The sequence below is a fragment of the Drosophila miranda genome, chromosome XL (assembly GCF_003369915.1).
Source record: "Drosophila miranda strain MSH22 chromosome XL, D.miranda_PacBio2.1, whole genome shotgun sequence".
NCBI classification, from domain to species: Eukaryota; Metazoa; Arthropoda; class Insecta; order Diptera; family Drosophilidae; genus Drosophila; species Drosophila miranda.
In genome coordinates this window covers 13,775,201-13,794,679 of record NC_046673.1, presented here as the reverse complement: position 1 = coordinate 13,794,679, position 19,479 = coordinate 13,775,201, and the positions used below count along the sequence as shown (strand labels likewise).

The following is a 19,479-nucleotide window of genomic DNA, read 5'->3' as shown; positions in this document are numbered from 1 at the left end:
AGGGAATGGGAAATGGAAATGGGGAATATTGACTAATCAACATATCAGCACGATGGTGGATTCTTTGGGCCAGGAGGAGCTGTAGCTGGAGCTGGGGCGCTGCGACTTGCGTGTCTGGTGCCCCGTCCCATGCGGTGTGGCAATTGCAGCAGATAATGGCGCAAAGTGCCCCGCAACGGGATGGGTTGGGACTCTGGAACTGGAACTGGAACTGCAACGGCGATTGGGAATGGGAATGGAAATGGAAATGGTTTGGCTTGGGTTGGGTTAGCTTTGGGATCACGGGCCAAAGTTGGTCGACACAGCTGATGCGTGTGCCTGTGGTGTCCGAGGCACTCTCCGCTTTTGCTTGGACTCGGCTTGTCATTAGCTCACAGCTGCCAGCGTGAGCTCAATTACAGGCGCTGGCCCTACCCGACGCTCTCCTCTTGGACCGGCAGAATGGTTGAAAACTGGCAGGAAATCGCATGCCATTACAAATTGTCCACATCAATAAATGCTGCGGCAAACGAAGTATTGTCTGGTGTAATTGTGCGCCTGATGCGACAACGATGTCACCCGTGTGTTCTCATTAAACCAATCCGTTTGAGAGCAGAGGCACAAGTGGCAGGGGGCTGGGGGCTGGGGGTACAACGACCTTGAGTGAGTTTCACCCAGTCAGTCAGTCAATCCATGCACGGCATCAGAGCGAGCTTCCCTTAGGGACTGGCGCCCGGCCATGATTATTCGTGATTATCCAAATTGTTCAAGAGTTGTGACATAAATAATCCTTAGCTTTCGATTCGGAAATGGAGATGCAAGGATCTACAAACATCTTTCTGTAGACACAGCTTGGACACTGTCCAGCAATCGATCGGTTCCTCTTTCTACCTTAACTTTTCTGACATAACTATCTTTTGAAAAAGCAAAAAGGGTGTTGTATAAGTTCAGAATAGAACAAAATCGGAGATAATAGTGCTACAAATATTTAGAAATATGTACAAACATAAGTAAATATATGTAGTATGTAGATATTCTTTATGTAGTAGTATAATTGCCGTTCTTTATTATCGGAAGGTCGGAAATTGGCTTCGTCTCTCCATTCGTCCATTCCCTGTGAAGCTTTAATATTCCAATTATTTCTTTATTGGTTTGTCAAACATATTCACATCGCTGTCGTATCATAAACTACCCATTGGGATCGTCGTCTCCCTCTCCCTGTCCCTGTCCCTGTCCGTCTCCATCGTGGTCCGATGCTGCTCTCTCACCCATTTCCTCGAGTGCACCGCAGTCCCCAAATGCGAACTAATTGCAGACCTTGCCTCCAAAAGCGGGGGACCTAACCACGAGACACGGGACAGCGGGACAGTGGGACAGACAGTGGACATCAGTGGACGGTGGGCAATCGAAAATCTTTGACCCAAACATAAACATGAATGCCGGGCCGACAGAGTCAGAGCCAAAGCCAGAGCCAGAGTCAGAGCCAGAGCCTCTGGCCATCATCAGTGGGGCTCGTTAAAAGCGAGTCGTCGGGTCTTGGTCTTGGTCTTTGGGCTTTCGCTTGGGCTTGGGCTTGGGCTTTTGGCGTCGTCTCCGCGCTCTGTGCCCCAAAGTGGTGTTTGACTTTGGCTTTGACTCCGTCTCCGTCACCGATTCCGATTCCGACTCTGTCTGGGAGTGCTCCGCTCTGCTCTGGTCTGGTTGGGGCTTTCTTTGGCTGCAACAAAAGCCCCGTTTGTGCCCCATGGAAACTGTTTGGCATGCGTGATAATTTGAATATAAAAGCATATTAAAAGGGTTGGAGGCTGACGACTACATCAGCGCTTCCCAAAAAAAAAGCATTCATTTCTCAAGCCTTAAATGCATAATTAATTTTCCAGGGAGAGAGATAGAGAGCGATTTTCCCAGAGAATTGTCAACCTGCGGGGGGAATGGAAATGGGAGAGGGAGAGGGCTTTGCTTTGAGTTTTATTTTTGTTTTGGTTAGAGAGCAATTAAACGCCGGAGCAGGGACGGGGGAGCGGGGAGTTTACGATGTGAAAAGAAGCCATTAGGGTCGCGCATGTCACAAATTAGCCAAAATTAAAAACATTTAATCTTTTCCGTGCTCGGGCCCAAGTGTAGCCCGAACGAACGATCCAAGTGTATCCAAAGAAGCCACCGACTTCAAGTCTTCCCCGGCGATGAAAAGCTCACAAAAACAAAGAGCCACAACAACAAAACCGCCACTGGATAGAGAGGCAAAGTGCAGGAGAGTCGTAGAAAAAGAAAAAAAGAAAAGCACACACCGCCCGTCACATGAATAGCCCCATCATTCATTTTCGCACTCGAACTCGAATCTCGACAAAAAGAACGAAGAACAACGAAGCTCGAAACTGGAGCAAGAACCGACAACTGCCACAGAATGACAGAAATATATGGTATGTACATATATACATATATGTATATAATATATATACGAATGAGTGCAGTTTCGTAGAGGAAAATGATGCAATCCAAACATTAAAGAAACCAATTTTTAAAAATAAAGACGGAAAGAATTAAACAATTTGTTTATACATCTCTAAGGATTAAATTATCAAAATATTATATCAAAACATATATAATATATGAAAATTATAAGGAATATGTGGGTTTCCTCCATCCTAGCAAATTCTCGAGGTAAATGGCAATTACTCGATTATAGCCAGAGCCAATGACATAATAAAAATCCACTTTTAAATTTAGAAGACACTTGTGTTAAAAGTACAAATTCAAAAAAGACTTCCAGTTCTTCCAGTTTGAAGGAAAATTGTTCTATTCTATTCACATTTCCCGCAGTGTGACACCACTCACGACACTTCATTGCCGCAAAAAGAAAGTTGACGATTGGAGTTTTGCTAAGAGAGAACAGCAGGCGGAAAGGGGGATTCTACTGTGTTTTGTTCGTAACTCGGATACGAGAGACGCAAGTCTGGTCAGGTGCAGTTTGCTGGTAATAGAATTGCGAATCCCAATGAATGCCAGCTAGATCTTGCCATAATGCTGTCTTAAGAGAACTGAGAACTGAGAGATTTGTATGTCAGTTCTCTGTCTGGAAGCAGATCTATAGGGATACAAGAAGTCTCTGCTCATAGAGATGGTATAGTGATATAAGAAACCCGTTCGTGCAATACGAATTTACTTGGAAGCTACAGCGGATCTGGGATGATAAAGGAATGGAAGAGATATGCAGAAAAATTAGCCAAGAACTAGCTGATAGGTGAATACTTCCAAGACCCATCAAGAGACAGACAGACAATATACCACCCTCCGATCTGGATCATACTATTCACGCACATCTCTAACATCGATACCGATGGCTGTGAGCAGTGTGCTAATCGATTTTGGACCATCGAGAGGCCGACTGCTGGACTGCTGGACTGCTGATTCATCATCATCTTTGTCGAGTGGCCGCCAGAGTCTTGGCCGCTGCTTTGATTTAGCCATCGCATCGTATCAGTAAATGTGTATTAATAATTGAGGCATGGTAATTATTTTTGGTTGCCAGCGACCTTGTCGACTGAATGACTGACTGACTGGCTGGCTGGCTGGCCATAGAGAGAGATGAACCTCTGTCAGAGATAGAGCCTCTCGCTGGCTTTAGCCAATCTCTCACGGCCTCGTGACTATGACTCTGACTGTGAATTGATTTTTGTATGAATTATGAAAACCAACAACAGCAAAAATACGCGCTTGTAGTACATGAATTATGGACGAGTATCTGTGGCTGTAGTTTGTATCTGTATCTGTATCTATAGCTGTGCACACGTATCCATGAAGTGCGAGCTGTACGCATGTTTTCGGCTGCTGTTTTTCAGTTTCGGTTTCTGTATTGGCAACATCCCAAGCAAAACCCAAAAGCACACAAAAAAAAAACCAGCAGACCAATCCAATCCAATCCGATCCTATACCCATCCATCCCCGATCCCCCCTCCCCCCGCCGCCTCTCCTCGCCAGACCGCCACAGACAATGGAACAATTTGATTTTGCTTGTTATTTCGCCGGGCGCATAATAATAATAAAGAAACAGCAACAGAAAGATTGCCTCTGAGTGGGTCTCTGTCTCTGCAGTACGTACATATATTTTCGCTTGTGTGTACCTTGAACCGCGACTCCCTGTCGATGGGTGGAGGGGGGAAAGGGGGGGTCCCGGAATGGGGCGGTACAACGATTGACGATTGCGAGGCGTTGATTGACGCGACGAGATGTCAGAATGCAGGTCCGGGAATATATGTACTATGTATGTATGGGGCATTCATTCGTTTGTCAATTGTCAAGCGCAATCTGAGCCGGGGAATGCATGAATGAATGCCGTTGAGGGGGGACATAAGGTCTCCTAAATAATTTCCCTTGAATTAAATCAGCGAAAATAATGCCATATACATATTACTCAGACAGTGGGATTTTCCTTTGCGATTACATCTTTTATTTGGTAATAGATTAGACTTTTAGTTCTGATGATCCTTGACTGAGCCATTAAATTGTAATCAATTTGTTATCGATTTTAGATCACACTTGTGCCTATCGATCGAGCCAGAGCCAATAAAATGCCTGATATTTTGTCACTTGTTTGCGGGTCTTTCGATTGGGCACCGCAACGAAAATTCGTAGATAGAAGATCTAGTATCTCCTATCTTCGATTTCCGATCTGCGATCTGCTGTATTCGGGCCATTTGGCGCATTCGTTATGGTTATGGTTATGGCTCTGTTGGACAATGAGTGGCCAAATGGTCGAAACGAAACGAAACCGACTACGACTCCGAGACTCTTTCATGCTCGCCCGAGTCGGGTTGCAACAGCAACAGCGCTGATGGAGGAAAATTCAATTTAGTGCCACAGCCACAAAAAAAAAAAAAAAAAAACAGAAATAAAAAATAAAATAAAACAGAAGAAAAAGGCAGGCCAGCAGCGGCAGCAAAAACACAACAAAACAAGAAAAACACCGCAAAAGCGAGTGGCGAGTGCAATAAATTGTTTCATTCGCGGCACGACGCGCACCTGACACATAAGCTCCGAATTGTCGTCTTCATCTGCCTCTGCCGATGCCTCTACAAGTCGGAGAGCTCGAACCCGATACCGATCCCGATCTGGCCACAGCCCCCATCCCTCCCTCCGACCAGAGCCAGAGCCAGAGAAAGAGCCTGGCCAAATCGGCCAATCGACCGACCGACGCGTCGGATGGAGCTGCCTGGCCTGGAGTGGCCTGGTCTGGTATGGCCTCTACATGGTTTGAACATCTGGTGACTCTTGCTGTGAGGAGTGGTGCACAGTGGCGCACATCGAAAAAAAGGTAATTATTCGCATACGTACATTTACGTAGGGTAATGTTCGGCTCGGGAACTTGTGGATCTTGAAAAAACACGCCGCACAAACGTGATTTTTTACTATATTTAGGCCTTAATTTAATTTGAACATACTCAATCAATTAGGAAGTCAGCTCGAAGTGCTCCGATTGGAATAGTAGATGAATAGTCTTCATTTCATTTTGAAGGTAGTTCTTTAAGATACCTACATACCTACATATATACCTAGATACCTATCTGTATCCATAGAGCCCAGAGACCCCAGAAAATGCATAATAACAAAAGCCTTTTTGTGCACATTTTTCCCAATTTTCCAAGAGCACAATTTCCTGAAGAAGATCAGATGGCACCACTGTGCCACACTGGAGGATGAGGAGGAGAAGCAGGAGAAGAGCGGGAGGAGTGGGGCAGCAGCAAGCAGTGGCGGTGGCGGTGGCGGTTGGCGGTTGGCGGTTGGCGGTTAGCGGTGGCGGCACTGCAATTATACGCCATGGCTGGCGGGGGCGATGGCGATTCAGGCAGCAGCGGATTGAGCGGATTATGCGAGAGCCGGCGCTGGGCAGCAACGATTACGATGACGAGGTCGGATATGGGATGTGGATGTGGATGTGGCAGAGGATGAGGACGAGGACGAGGACGAGAACGATGTCGTATTGCATCTGCACATTTGCAGTTGTGCTGTTGCCGTTGCTGTTGTTGCAATTTTCATTTTATGCCACCGCGGGCAAAGGGGTCTCTGGAGTTGAGCTTCGGTTCCACACAGAGAACCGTGCAAAATGATTACAGCTTCAGAGCAGAAGAGAGACAGCGAGAGAGGGAGAGGAGCGAGAGAGAGATCGATTGATCTATCCCTGCCCCTGCGTTCGGGGGGCCAGTTGTCTGGTCTGGTCGGCCCCGCGGCCTGCTGGCTTTCCACCTCATTATAACTTGACTTTACTTTGCTAATTCATGACGAAATATGCTAATTAATAGCCGGCAAAAGGGCACCTCAGACATCGGAAGACAGCAGACAGAAGACAGAAGACGGCAGAGGGACAGAGAACGAGATATACACTCAGAGAGAGAGAGAGGGAGAGATGGGTAGAGCCATGGATCCCACACGGATTCGGAAAGAAGTCATCAAAAGCTAATGAAGAGTGATGATTCCATTAGGAAGGTAACTTATCAGGCCGCTTACGATACGAAGATGTTACATGTCATACAGGTAGGTCTCCGCGGTGTTATATGGTAGGACTTGTTTTTGTTTATAATTAGATTCAAAGCGATTACCAAAAAGAGGTTTAGCACTCTTATGAGAAGGGTATTCCAGACATATGCAAAATCCGAATAATCATCTTGTAAACTTTAACAAAACTATGATATTCAAGAGATATATATTATCTATAACATATCTATTCCCAATTAGAACTAAAACTCTACAGCGATTGAAGCTGTTTGAGAATTTTTCATATTAATGATTTGGGCCTAATGCTTCATGGTTTAAACATATAGGAAGTGTTCAATGTATTTTAAAGGCCCTGGCATTATCTTCAATAGAATACCTAGTTAGCAAGCCCGCCCCTCCCCCCATTATTTTTCTTTAGCCATCTGTGAAAGCCCTTTTGTTTCTGTCTCGCAGCAGTGGAGGTGTGCAGCTGCTGTTGGGACAATCAACAAATTCATTTGCACTTCCATTTAGCACGTCTGCCCAACACTGGCACTGGCCATTGCACAATCCGGAGGAGACAAATTCATTTGCCATTTCTTAACTTTGTTTGCTTTGCGGTTGGCTTGAGGTTCGGGTTCGGGTTCGGGCTCGGGAGAGGTCCGCCGCAGGTGCAGTGATGCATTGGGCCCCTGGTTGGCGCCCATTGGGATCGCCTGAGCGACAATTTTTGCTGGCACTGAAGCATGATCAGAGGGAGAGAGAGAAAGAGGTGTCTAAAGAGCTTTTAGTCTGTCATTATGCCAGGTACTACCTGTAGAGGCCACATGGGTATGTTGGATTCTGGGAGATGCATGCTACAATTGATTTGATTTTTTTTCCCCCTTTAAAGTCGGAAATTTAATATAGTTTAAACGAGAGTCCTGCATGAATCACAGCTACATATGTACATACTTGTATATGCTTATGCCTCGTGAGTGAGCGAGAAAAAAAAACGAAATTTTAGTATACAACACAGTAAAAATTGCTATACCTGTTTCGTTCTGAGATTCAGAATCCCATCGAATCTTACTGAATCTCACCGAATCGACTTCAGGACTTCAAAACGAACCCATTCTTCCGAAGGAAACTGATCAATGGGTATCCCCTAGTCCATAGTAGTCTGCTCTTTGGGTCTCTGTCGCTTTGCTCTGTCACCTTCCTCCCGTTGGAGATCAGTTTATCTGGTAAACGGTTACGGTTATACCCGGTTGCGGTTGCAGGTTGCAGGTTGCAGCGAAACGAACGAAACGAAACGGAAAGGCGTTGAGAGAGGGCATGGCATGGCATGGTATGGCATGGCATGAAGCATGGAATAACAACTGGAAAAGTCAACTGCCGTTCTATTGCTAATTATAAGCATGGTGTAAATTTACAATGCCTGTGTTTACAGCTCACGAACAAGCGATTATATGGCTATATAGTTATGGCCTCCGCTGTGTGACACGGCACCCGCACCCGTGCGCCCGTCTACCCGTGTGTATACAAAGATACTCGAATATGTATCTTTATCTGTATCTGTATCTGTATATAGTAGAGACATGTGCGATTTGACAAAGGCAGACAGAGAGGAGAGAGACAGAGACAGAGATAAACAAGAAGACAAAAGGCAAATGTCGGAAGAATTCTCATTCACTTTGCTACCGTTCCGTTCCGCGAGTGAATTTTCTGTTGTCTTCATTTGTCATTTGTCGGATCCAAAAGATGAGATGGAGAACGAAACCCCGAAAAGAACAGAACCCCGAAACAAAGCAAAGATATTTCCACATTTAATTTAATTTATTGTTCATCAGCATCGTCACTTCTGCGTATAGGAAATCAATGTTTAGGCAATACTCGCACCGCCTCGCACCGCCTCGCACCTCCCCACCTCCCCCCCATCCATCCATCCCCCACTCGCGAGACCTTGAAGCCAAAGAAGAGGAGGAAAAAATTACAATAAAATGTGGCCTCTTTAATCCATGGGAACCACACACATGTATGGAAAGACGCAGCCATGGGTGGGTTGTCAGAAGGGGGACGTCTAAGGCATAATATCTATATTATTTATTCTAATTCAAGTCAAAGTTTGAAAAGAACGGAACGGAAAGTGAATTAACAGCTTGAATCAATGATATAATCCAAATTAATTTGTATAGAATGGAGTGAAAAAGCTTCAACTTTTGTAGCATTCATAAAAATGCAATGAATTATCGCAAAGATCTTTAAATGAGGAACAAATTGTACAAAATCTCCATAAAAGTACACAAGGTTTTTTCCAAACCAAATTCTCTTGATAATAAGCATTTTGCAATATTGATCAAATCCCTTTCAATATTTTCAAATCAAATGCGAAAATTCTTCATGCAATTGCCATTAAAGTGGTTATAATCTCAAATATATAGTACATGGGTATGTATGAGGTTGTGAAATGCAATAAAAGTGTACAGGCTTTTCATTTGATTACCTAATTAAATTCGGTTGATTTTACCCTAAGAATTTGGTTAAATTTTCGGTCTATTTGGTTCTTTTTCAGGCAAATCGTTTGCGATGGAGAATTTCCCATTTTGATTTTACTTTTAATTTCTCTCTCGATGAAAACCACAAACATTTGTCTCCCTTGACAGCTTTTTATGGAATTGACAATGGAATGTGAATCTCATATTAAATAAAACGAAGGAAAATGCCAAAAAGATTTTGTATTCTATTTATAAAAAAATTCACATATAAAAGTTTATTTTTTAAAGAATTTTTATAAATTATTTTGAAAAGAGAGAACATCGCAAAACTAAGTTGGAAAATGTTTAGAACATTTCATACATACAAACATATACATATATTTCTTATATGTTATATTTAGAATCTAATTGAATATGGAAACAGATTAAATATAGAAATTTTAAGCTTAAAAGGCTTGGTTTTTTTAGGGGTTTCCATTGGTAATTCCTGGTTTTGCTTTAGAGTTAATTGAGAGTTCTTTTCTTTAGAGTTTAAAGAAACTTGACTTTAAATTTATAAAATTAAAAATAGAAGACTTCTAGGCTAATACTGGAAAAAACCAATGGCTTCTGAACCCATTATTGTGGTTGGATCGGTCCCTTATCAAGTTTCCAAGTTTAAATCGTTTTGCTCACCTGTCTGTGTGTTTCGCCCGTGCGTGTGTGTGTGTGTAGGATGCTTCTTTTGTTGTTTCTGCGACAGTGATTTCTTTTGATTTCCTTTGTTGTTGCAAATGCAGTGGATTTTTCTCTTCTCTGTTACTCTTGTTGTAATTATTGCAATGTTGCTCTCACAGACACATACACGTACACATGCATACATATGACATATGTATATTGTAAATGCACCTGCACATATATGTACAAAAAATACGTATTTGAAATTTATTTGTTTTGTTGTTAATTTTTAATCGCTCGCTCTGCCTGTTCTGTTTTCTCTATTGCCTCTCCTCTCTCTCCGCGGCTGCTGCCCACGCTGCTTCTGGGCATTCTTTGTTGTTATATTCGCTCATTTTTGTTCATTTTGATCACATTTTCATTTAACACTTTTTGCGTGTGTGTGTGTGCTTTTGTAGCGTAGTTATTGTTTTTTAGTTTTAGTTTTTAGCTGAAAAATACATATTGGTATTATTTATTTATATTTGATTCTCAAGCGTTCATATGGTGCCTGGAATTTCTTGTAAATGCTTTTCTTTTCTTGTTTCTTTTATGGTTGCGCTGCCTTTCGCCTCTCTTCTTGTTTCACATTCAATTGGACACGCACGTGCACTTTTTTTTTCGCGTTCGAATTTGTTGCAACAATTTTTGAGTGTCCGTCCGTCCGTTTGTCCGTTTTGGTTTCTGCGACGACAGGCAGAGGCAGGCAACGCCGCCGCTTTTGAAAACGGTTATAAAATCCGCACGACACAAAATATTTTTTGCGCGCTGTCCGTCGCCTGGTGGTGGTGCTGCCGCTGCTGCCAGTGCTGCTGCCACCAGTCGCTGCTGTCGTCGTTGTCGTTGTCGCCATTTTTATGCACTTTGCACTCGCTCGCACACAAACACACACACACACTCATGCATGTGCAGCCAAAGCAGCGCTCTCTCTCTCTCTCTATCACACACACACACCCGCACCCGCACCCGACGACACGACAACGACAAACGACGACTACGACGACGACGACGACATACAATCAAAAACTCATTCGGCTACTTGGGCGCACACGCCCCCTCAAAAGCCCCTACAGGACAGGACACACACACCCACAACAGAAGGACAGTACAGAAGGGGGTACATAGTGCCGGAGGGTGGGAGGGGAGGAGTATTCGTTCTAATAAAAAGAAGCAGAGGGGAAAAAACGTGCGACAGCAACAGTGCGACCGAAGGTTTTTTTTTTGTGCGCGGCTTGTGACTGCTTGGTTGGCCGTCCGACCAATGACACTCGACGACAATATTAAAGAACGCACACCGACACGCAAGCAGAGTCACTCTCACACAACACACACACAGAACACAGAAAACGAATCACAAAAAACGAAATGTCGTCGTCGTCGTCGTCGTTTGCTTGATCACGGAAGGGAGGGAGGGAGGGGGGATGGATGAATGTCGCTGTCGCTTGGGCGCGCTACCACAGATGCTGGGGGACACAACGATGAAAAAAGAAAGAAGAACGACCCGAACCTCGAGGAACGGAATGGAACGTTGGTTGTTGGTGGAGTGGGATGGGCTGGGGAAGGGGGTCCAATGTAATCCAATCGAAACGAGAACAAATACGCACACGCACGCACACGCATACACACACTGCTGGAGTGGCGGTGTGGGTGGGGATTGCGATGGAGGGGGAGGGGGGTATAAAAAACGAACGTAACGCATTTGAAGCGGTCGAAACCAATCCAAGAGAAGAAGCAGTACAAGAGCGGAGGACACGGACGCACGGCCGCAAAAGAATAAGCAGTGCAAGGGAGAGAGGACACAAAAAGCAGTACAATCAGAAAATAGTAGAAGTAAAAGCAGTGTCAGCAGAGCAAGGGAGAGACCGATACTAGGAGAAGTGGGGGAGGGGAGCGCTAGCATCGGACCAGAGCGACAAGCGACAAACGACGACACTTTTGTGGCAGTGCGAGTGGGACAGAGACACACACACACACACACATACGCAAGGGGAATATAGGGGTGGGGTAGGATACACTCCATGCGTGGCCCTACCATTCCCCACCCACATCTGTACATCGTATCCTTTGGCCGAGGGGCGGAGCGCGCACTCTGTATATGTGTGTGTATTTAACCCCCGAAACAAACCGTTAGCAATTTACCCAATACCCTGGAACGACCCCTACACAAAGTCGGGACTGGACCTGCCTACCGTACCACCCCCCATCGACCATCGCTCGGGCTGGGCGACACTTCCCTGGGTAGACATTTTTTATGCGCCAGCAATGTTTTTGTGTGTCTGTGTGTGTGTTTGAAGAGTGGAGGGAGTCCCCGACTTATATTTGTATGTACATATATACCACATAGATCCTGTTATTGTGTGGGTGCAGAGCACTCTCCCCAACCCACTGCACGGATTGCTGTTTTGGGGTGAACGTGAAATCCTCAACTGCTTTTTGCTTCTGGCAGCGAGGGTGCACTGCACTGCACTGCTGACCGCCTCGCCTTTCGTGGAGGGTGCAGTGTCCTGTTCAACTGCTTTTTGTGTGGGTGCAATCCTTTTCCACTGCTTTCTGGAAGGCTGCAGTTTTCTCAAACTGCACTTCTACACTGCTTTCCTCTAACACTGCTTTCTGGATGTGTGCACTCCTTTGAAACTGCTTTTGTGCTGGGATGCACTATTCCTCAACTGCTTCTTCCTAGAAGCTGGGGGGCTGCACGACAATGCTCCTTCCGGCTTCTGGGGCGTTCACCCTGCCTTAACAGTTATTTCTTGAACATTTTGTTGTCTCATATTTTTCATTTTCACAGCAAAAACAACAAAAACAACAAAAAAAAAACGAATACAACTTAAAAAATTCGCACCACAGCGGATTGAAGGTTGAAGAGTGTTGCTGTGATTCTCAGGGCTCAGGTGATTTGGTGTTCGGTTCGGTTTGGGGCTCTCCGGGGGCTCTTGCTGGCGTTTTGTCGTTTTAGCGACGGCAAAACCACACGCGCGGCCAGCAAAAACAGCAAAAACAGAATAGAATGGGCCGCAGAGCAGTGCGGATGGAGAGGCAGAGGAGATCATGCGAGAGGCAGAAACAACAACGACAACGACAACGGCAACAACGAAGGCGGCGGCGGCGGCGGTGGGCGGACGGATTGGCGATGGATGGCGACAAGCAGTCCAAAAACAAAAAACAAAAAAAGAGCGACCGATTCCCGAGGGTTTACCGTTCTTGCGATGCGGTGCGATGCGGCAGCGGCAAGTCGACGTCGACGTTTGAAATCACGTCGCTGCCGTCGCGGTGGTTGCTGCGGCTGCGGCGGCTGGCGCTGCCGAGCTGCTGCCTTTTTGGCGCTCGTGTGAGCCGACGACACGCACACAGAAAGGGGAGAGTGCTGTGTGCATGTGTATATATTGAAGCAGCAGCGGCCACTGGTGGCCAGCACACTCACACACATGCACCGCGCGAGAGAGAGAGAGAGAGACGCTCGCCACCACTGTCCATGCTGTATTGCCGGCTCGCTCTTTCTTGCGCGCTCACGCCCAAGCACAACAAAGAGGTACAAGCAGAGCAAACAGCCATGGAGAGACAAAAGCAAGCAGTGTACTATAGAGTGACAAACGCAAGCACGCAGAGCAAGCAGTGCATTGCTGGTTTTAAGAGAGTATGAGTGGACTCGGCGGCTCTCTTCAATACACAAGCAACAGCCCCACTCTCTCTGCTATCACTTCTTTGCACCCTACATTGCTGCTGCTGATGCTCTTCGTTTACAGTTGCACTTATGGAGCAGCAATCTGTCAAGCAGTTCTTGCGGTGCAGGAGATTCCTCCAAGCAGTATGGCCGAAGAGTCGTCCGAATCGAGTGGTGCTCTAATGAAATAATTAATTACGAGTACAAGCAGCAAATCCCCAGCCACATCGATGGGTGTACCACCCATTCGAGAGCTTACCTTCCCCTCCCCTCAACACACACTGCACGCTGTATCTGCGGATGGAAGTGTATCTGAAAGATGGGCCTCGCGGCGAGCAATCGAGCAATCGTAGTGTGTGTGTCACTTGTGGTACGGACGGACGGACGGACGGACGGACGGACGGACGGACGGACGGACGGACGGACGGACGGGCTGCCTCTGCGACCACTTCAGAGGAGGGTATGCAGTGAGAGAGGCTGGCTCCCTGGCTGGCTAGCAAGAAAGTGCAATAGAGTTTAATTAAATCACATTTCGGGATTACTTTTGAAAGGTTGTCTGTGAGAATTTTCATTCAAAATGGAAACCCGTATGCGGGTATTAAATATTTAAGAAATACATAGATTTATACCCCGTTCCCAGAAGATTATTCCCTATAGCGAACAGATTTTGAAGAATAAACCAAAATATCGGTGCGTTTTTATATTTCTTTATTTAGAAAATTTCTAGAAAATTGGTATTTATTGTATACATCCAAGAATTTTAATATTTGGCATTGCCTATGCATTTCTTAAACTACGCAAAAAAGTTTAAAAGCAGTTCATATCTTCAAGATGAATGTTTCATTATCTTCTTTCTGTAGATATTTGGTTTGGCATTCCCTATAATCATATTTGCATCCCTATTATCATCTTTATCAGAACGGTCTAATAATTCGCAGATTCATATAGTTTTCTTTATTTTTTTACATGCTATACTTATGTATTATTAGGTACCAATATTTGTATCTTCAATTGCTATTACATTACATCTTTATTTGAGTTCCGATGTCATATGAATCTGATACGAATTTTTAAGCCTGTATCTGAATTACAATTAAAGTTCGTTTCGTAATAGATAGATAATCTATCCATATATTTATTATCTGTACATACATCTATCCATCTATGTATCTTGTATATTTCACTATCCATTCTGTACACAAATTTGCTTAAACTAAACTTTTTCTAAATCAGAATTTGGAGCCTTGGATGTATATACAAAAATATATGTATCTTTGGTACGTTTGCTACTATCCAACGCTCCAGCACCCTTCTAAGCTCTGGCAATCAATTTGTTAAAGCTGCATGCCCCACATCCCTCCCCTTTTTTACCCTATTTCAACCTCAAAGATACGAAACTTGAATGGAAAATTGCATTGCAGCCAAAGCAAATGTCAATTGCATACAAATAAACGCATCTACTAGATACATACATACATACATATGTATCTGTATCTGTATCTGCATTTGTACTTGTGTGTATCTCCATCTGTGCGTGTGTGCTGGTTGTATTCTTGGATTTGTAGACAAACTTTGTTTATTGGACACACAAGTAAATGGTCATGTATCTGCCAGATACTCTTATGTGCCACACAAATGCATACTATATCTATCTATTCTCTATACATATGTATGTATATAGTATGTTTGTATGTATCTGAATCTGTGATTCTATCTGCATCTGAGTGTGTGTGTGTGTGCTTATTGCCGAACGAAGTTCTCTGTGCATCCGTAAACGGTTCTACGGATGTACGGTACGGGTGCGGGTCAAATCGTAATCTAGGCACCTGCCCCACAGCCCTGTCCACATCCCTCTGCACATTCCCTCTCCCGCAATCAACACTCGTGCCACATAGAGCTCTCCCTTTCCCCCACACACGCCCGCAAGGCAAGACCCGACAGAGTGCGCGGTAACCCTCGTGGTCGCTGTGGAAGGAAGAGGCAAGTGGGAGGGAGATGGTGGCTGGGGGCTGGGGGCGGACGGCGGACCCCATGTGACACATGAAAATGTGTCGCCTGCTCCCATCCACCCACACACTCGGCACAGGCGGCAGGCCCCCATCCCAGGTGCACCTACTCCCAGCACATTGGTCGAACGGCGAACGGATGGCTGCGCATGGCCCGAAGAGAGAGCCGCCACTCTATTGCTCTCCCACTCACACTTCGTCTTTCCGTCTCTCTCACTCTCTCTCACTCGGTGGCAAACGTTCGGTGGGATACTAGAGTCGGCTAAGCAGTGCAGGCAAGGCGGTCCAGTTCTTTTGGATGCATGGGTCAGAGGATACCTACAGAGATTCCGAATTTTATTGCAGCACTCCACTTCACTCCACTCCACTCCACTCCAACCAGAGCAACCGAAAACAATTTGACAGGGAATTATGATTGCGTTTATAATCAGTATATATGCTAATCGCACATCTAAGCACAGACACACACACACACACACACACATGTGTATGCGCGTCAAGGTCGCGGCTCAAATTGCAGCTGAAGAAATCCCCAAGAGATTATGTTTGTGTGTGTTTTTGGCTGGTGGGGTGGGGGGGGCTGCGATGAGTGTAAAAGATTCTTTGCGTGTGTGTGTGTGTGTGGAACCAGTTTTCGAGATGCTTCCCAACACTCACTCCATCCATACATTGTGGGGGCCCTGGGCGTGCGACTCCACGCCGAATCACGCCCCCTTTCGCATATAGAGTTTTGGCTTTGGTTCTGCCTTAACTATGAGAAATTACCGGGCATCATCTAGATATGATTGGAGATGGGTAAACTACACATCCATTATCCAAAGAGGACCACGCAGGCGGGGAATCGAGGGGAATGCAAAGGGGTCTTGAGGATTTGAGAGCTCTGAACTATACTCTAAAGTAAATATACATATTTCTGATAAGAATACCAACAACTCTTTAAGATAATTCTATTTGGAGTAGACATACAATATTCAAACAGCTTACGATTTGAGCTATGATTATTAGACAGTTTCAAATTATTATTGATAGATGGTTCATATTTATATTAAAAGGTAATACTAGTTTAGAATTTGAATCATTGTTTTACGAACTTTTGAATTCTGACCAGGGATTTGGATTCGATTGACTTCTAACAACTCCGGATAGACTTCATAATTTGTTGTTTTGTATGCTGCTGTTATATCTATAGATATATCTGTACAGCAAGTACGTTTTCAATTGGATTTATACCGAACTTGTCCAAGGGTTCTGTGACAATCTGTGGAAGGATTTTAATAAAAAGAATGAATGCTTGGAAAATATGGCGTTGAATGTGTTTTTGTTCTTATAATTCTAATGAAATTTAATCACTAAAGGGGAAACCGTAAATAGTACCCATTGAAACGACAACCTTTGTTTTCCAGTCAGACTATCGGTAGGTTGTAAATTCGGCATTTCCAGTTTGTCGAAAGGTTTTTGACAATTCTTGTAATTCTTTACTTTTATCCATAGTACACACATATGTAAATCGGTTGTACTTTATTTTTCATTTAGAATATAGTTTTTTTTGTAAAGCCTCTTTTTTTCGAATGGTATTCCCATTGCTCTGAAATATTTCGTGTTTGAGAACTGTGGTTCCCAATCCTTTGAAAGCGGTTTAAGCTCATTGCTGGCCCTGCTTTCATTCAGGTTGATGCTTCTTGCTAGTTCTGCCGCCCAGATCTTAGCGGACGGAACTCTCTCTTTTTCTTGTTGACCAAAGTGTCCAGCCCCGTTCCGCCCCACCATGGAAATACACCTTTGGGGGCTGAGCAGAATGGGATATGGGAAAATGGAAATAGAAATGCGTGTACCAGAAGAAGAGAATGAGAACTAGAATGTCCATGGGCATGGGCATGGGCATTAGAGAAACGTAACGAAACGAAACGAAACGAAATAGAAAGGCATATTGTTCGATTTGTACATTTTCAAGAGCGTTAATTTGTGACAAGAAGATAAATGTTTCTCCTCTGCGCTCTCTCTCTCTCTCTCTCTCTCTACGCCTTTCCGCCCCTTCGTTGGTCAACGCCCTGCTGCCCCTTCACCTTCACCTTGCCGCGTTCTAATGTGGGGGAACGTCCCATGTCCGCTGTCCACTGGAGAGGAGAGGCTATCGAGAGGCTAGTGAATGTATTGTAGCCATGGCAAATGATCAAAAGCCAAAGCCGAAACCGAAGCCACAGCCACAGCAGAGGAGGGCACGGGCACGGGTACGGGGAGAAGTATTGAAATCATGCCAAGTCGGGGCCAGCCATACACTGAGAAAAAGATTTACTATAATTGGGAAATCTTTGGGTAGTTTTATTAAAGGTTTTGTACCTTACGGAACAATTTTTTGTATACAACAGATACATAGGTCGAGCCTTTGAAGGCTAAATGTTTATATATAACTATACTCGAATCTCTTAAAAGAAAAAGTAGTGTTTGCTTTATTTAAATAAATAGGATCTATTTTTTCTTGGATCTGGTGAATGCGAGTAACACTATGAAGTGAAGACTGTTCAAATAGATTTAAATTGAAGACTGATACCAATGTTTGCTTAAATATATTAAATTATTCCTACTCTACACAGCTGGTCTCTCGATCTCTTTTAACCATTCTGTTTATGACAGTACAATATTTGTATAATTTCTGATTTTGGCAAATGCCATTCGAAATACATGCAAGAATTTCTCTCAGTGTAGTGTAGACATGGCCGGGAGAGAATTGACCGCAATTATGCGATAAAGATAAAACAATGCGGTGTCATTTTTATGGTTCTTTTTCGATGGTCAGAAGGTCCGACGCACACACAGGCACACACACACACACACATACGATACAAGGCTGCGGCTCTGCACCCAAGGTGCGGGAGAGAGAAGGTGATAATCTATAATTGCCCTTGCTACAACAATTGTTCCTTTAATTCCACCGCCACCGCCGACGACGACGACGACGACAACGACAACGATACAGACAAAGAAAATGTGTCCTACTGTCGCGGGGGCTGGCAGGACGGGACATGGCATTAAGGTAGAGGAAAGGTATGGGTATAGGTAATAGGACTGGGATCGGGATCGGCATACTACGACACAGACATTTGGTAACACGTGAAACGAATGCGTTGACAGCTTGTGGAGTGTCTCTCCGTGTTCCGGGTGAGTGTGTGTGTGTGTCTCTCTGTGGAAAAGTGATTAGGGATCAAAATATCGTTTATAACTCATAATGACCATGACAAATATTACATTCAATGGGTATCGTGGTCTTTGGCTTCGGCTTCGGCTTCTGCTCTGTGGTCGGTCCCAGGTCGGTCTCTGCGGTCAACAGTTGTTGAGTTGACCCTCAAGGCAGGACCCGGACCCAGGCCCGGACCCTGGCCGAAAACTTCTTGCCCACATGGCACACGGACCACGGATCGTGGTCGAGAGCTGTCAGCGTCATCTGACGCTCCTAAAAACAAAAAAAAAACAAAACGCTAATGAACACGAACGTGAGAGCCCACCCTGATGGAGGGGAGAGACGAGCCTGGACCCAGCCTATTCGCGGTTATCGGTTAATCGTTTAATCGCCTATCAGAATTGCGCCCATTGTCTCTCGGGACGACTCTCTATCGGTTCCACATTAAGCACAATTAGAGCGGCCGTGCCGGCAATTAATTTATCTTCTGTTAATTTTAATTGACGTTCCAGGCCCTGGCCCCCGCCACCCAATCCCAATCCCAACATCAATACCGACCACCGTTAATGCACAGTGGGCCAAGCCGATTGTACATAAACTTTGAATTTAGTTTAAAAAATCGACTTTTAAAAATTGTATATAAAAGAAAACCGATAGGAAAATAGGACATTTATTTTTTATGAATTTCTGTTCCATTCGATTTACTTTGGTATAAGTAAATCTATTAGATTTTATTCAATTACATTCCACGAACTTTATAAGAGTACTATAAGTAAAATCCATGATATCTATAGATCCACATCCACATCATTGATCGATAAAACAGACTATACGAAAAAATAACCATTTGATCTAGACCGTTCATTTTGTAAGTTGTTTTTTTACAAAGAATAACATCCTGAATAATGAAAAAATACATATTTAAAACAAATAGTTAACGATGTAATTTTCTATAGAAAATCCATGAGTCCATTCCTTTGATCGGTGTTCTAATTTCTTCTGTGAAAGCTTTCAAGT

At 44.4% G+C, this 19,479-nt stretch overlaps 1 protein-coding gene across 2 annotated transcripts in view; it reads right to left on the bottom strand.

Annotated features, from left to right (window-relative positions):
- The window catches only part of LOC108164767, a 32,613-nt gene extending 19,732 nt beyond the window's left edge, over nt 1–12,881 (bottom strand). Inside the window, exons 1-2 of one of the 2 annotated variants that reach the window (XM_033391735.1) lie at nt 12,817–12,881; nt 9,600–9,812 (exon numbers count right to left, since the gene is read on the bottom strand). The gene's annotated coding sequence lies outside the window, so the exon portion shown is untranslated. Of the gene's footprint in view, nt 1–9,599; nt 12,706–12,816 lie in introns of those variants that run through there. The other variant, XM_017300679.2, reaches the window with a different exon arrangement.
- Nucleotides 12,882–19,479: the final 6,598 nt, after the last annotated feature.